Source organism: Bos indicus x Bos taurus, chromosome 14 (genome assembly GCF_003369695.1).
Source record: "Bos indicus x Bos taurus breed Angus x Brahman F1 hybrid chromosome 14, Bos_hybrid_MaternalHap_v2.0, whole genome shotgun sequence".
Lineage (NCBI taxonomy): Eukaryota > Metazoa > Chordata > Mammalia > Artiodactyla > Bovidae > Bos > Bos indicus x Bos taurus.
In genome coordinates, this window is record NC_040089.1 from 3,791,517 (window position 1) to 3,794,395 (window position 2,879).

The window sequence follows — 2,879 nt, forward strand, 5'->3', positions numbered from 1 at the left end:
GTGTAATCTGCACAGACTCGGCCGGAGCCTGGAGGTGGATCTGAAAATAGATGGTGTGCAGAGGTGACCTCCAGAGGACCACACAGCCTGGAACCTGAGGCTTGCAGGCCCGGCCCTGAAGGGCATCTGTGCTGAGGCCTCCAGCCCCGTCCACGGAGCCTCTGCAGACTGGAACCCCTGGGGTGATTGTTTGACAGTACAGCTTCTCAGGTCCTGCCCCTGCACATTCCAGACCAGCAGACCCAGGTTTGGCCCCAGGGGTCTGTATTTTAAACAAGTTTCTGGGTGATTCTGAGGCTTGTTCAATTTAGCGGTCACTGACCTAGTTCGACAGCAGCATCTGAGAGCAGGGTGAGGACATTCACCTGGGGTCACGCCATGAGCACAGCAGCACAGGCGCTGTGCTGTGAACTGCACATACGGTGTATCTCGTTTATCCCTCCCGAGCAGCCCTGCAGTTGACAGATGAGGGTACCAAGGTCCCGAGAGGACTGGAAACACAGCCAAGGTCACAGAGCTAGGGAGCGACCCAGAGCAGACAGCATCAGTGCCTCCAGGGCCCTTAGGTGATTGTTGTCCGGGCTTCCTAACACAGTCACGGAGTCCCCCACCCACGAAGTGGCACCTAGTTGTTGCCAGCGGATCCAGCTGATGCCAGTCCTCCCAGCTGACCCCTGCCCACCCACCCCTACCCCCCCACCCAGGATCTCAGCTCTTGACTCCAACTTCAACTTTCTCCTGTGCCCTCACTTCATTACAGATGTAGCCACTCATGTTTCTGCTGTTGTCGTTGGGAGAAGAAATGGAAACCTCCGACTTGTCACTCCTAGTTCCTGGCTCTCTCCATTAAACCATGCAGCTTCCCATCCACCGTCTTTTGACCCAACTTCTGCGCACATCAGGGGCTCACTTGCAGTCTGTGCTGTCGGCCGGTGGGGCATTCGGCAGTGACCACAGCCAGGCTGGCTTCAATGAATGTCAGCCCCAGCCTGGGCTTAATCTCCATTCCTGCTACCATGCCCTGGGCCCATGAGCCCACTGATTATAAAGACAAGATGACTGGGGAAAGAGGTCAGCAGACGTCCAGAGAATGAATCATTTCACCCACCTGGTTATGAAGGTCCTCCTCTGGTGAAGGTGCTCTTTGGTGAGCATTCACTCATGACACAAACGTCTTCATGGTTGTGCCCATTCAGAGAGGTCTATCTACACACATCTTCCCCGGACACCCTCATTATCAATTTCCCAACCATCTTACTTTCGAATCCTCATCTCTCCAGCCAAATTGTTAGTCAATGTTCATGAACCAGTATAGACGGAGACCTCTTCTTTTAAGCAAACTGAATAGCCAGAGGTGTGTGTGTATCTTGAGGTTCTGGCTACTGCAAGGCCTTCACTTTATTGCCTTGATGGCCCTTTAGGTCTTCTCTGTGACTGAAGCTCTGCCTCTGTCCACCTTTGGCCTATTGCTAGAATCTTTCGCAGAACTCTCTGTCAACAAGGCTTGCCTATTTTCTTCTTTAGTTAACTGGTCATGGGGAATTCCCCTTGAGGTGATGGGCACTAACTTGAGGGAGGGGAGATGATGCAGACAGAGGAAGAGTCCTGACAGTCATGGTCATCTGCTCATGGACTTTGCTTGAACCTTCAGATCCTATTAATCCAATCTGTACACACCATTTTCCCTGCTGATGGAGTGCTTCAGTGCATGCCAGTGGGTTATAACGTGACGGGTCCGACAACATCCGATTCATGATGGAGGAATCAGGTTGTCTAGTAATTTGGTGTGTTGCAGCCAAGCATTTGCTCTCTACCAGGGCCTATATCAAACCAGGGAATCTCAGAAGAATAGGATCTGAAGAGGATGGCATAGCTTCACTCTAAATCCTTCAAAATTTGTGCTGTGATTCTTCCATGGGGCCTGCCATGGGCTCCAGAAACCATCTGTATCTACCAGAGACTTCAAACACCATCAGATCTGCTGGCTACACAGCCTGAGGGCAGAGCAGCTTGAGTGACAGCTCTGACCTGATCCAGTGCCTTTTCTCCCTCTGGTTCTTAATCAACGTGGGCAGCCTTCATGTTTCTTGGAAAAATGGGTCACCAAATGAAGCATATGTCACCTCTAAGATCCAGAGAGACCCAGGAGGCATTGTGTCTATTTCATAGAGGGAGAAGGGACCAGATACAGAAGCCTGTAGTTCACCTTGGAAGAAATACATCAACATGCCCCAGATCACTCGATTCCTAGAAATGTCACTGAATTTTCTTGGAATTAAAAAGAAAATTTTGACCACACCACATGGCATGTGGGATATTAGTACCCTGACCAGGGATCAATCCCAGGCCCCCTGCAGTGGAAGCATGGAGTCTTAACCACTGGACCACTGGGGAATTTTCTTGGAATTTAAGATTTTGTTGTTGGTCAGCATTTTGGAATGGGCTCACCTGGGTGGCTCTTTCGCTGTCACTGCCCATTTGGCTCCGGCGGTGGCATCATCTGGCAGTTCACCTGGGGCAGGTGAGTCCCAGGGGGCCTCTCCCTCATGTCTGGCAGTTGGTGCTGGCTCTAGGCTGGACTTCTGTCTCCATTTGGTCTCTGATTCTCAGGGAAGGGAGTCCAGGCTTCCTCATATGGTGCTGTCAGGGTTCTAAGAAAGAGCAGAAGCTTAGGGATCATCAGGTCCAGGATCAGAACTCCCCACAGTTTTGCTTTTGCTCCATCCTAAAGGTCAAAGTAAATCACAAGCTGACTCAGACTCCGGGGGCTGAAAGAGGAGGACTAGGTGGAGAGATAGATTCTACTTCTTGATAGGAAGAACCACAAAGCTGTGCTGTAGTAGAGCACAGATATAGGAAGGGGAGGAATTTGTGGCTAC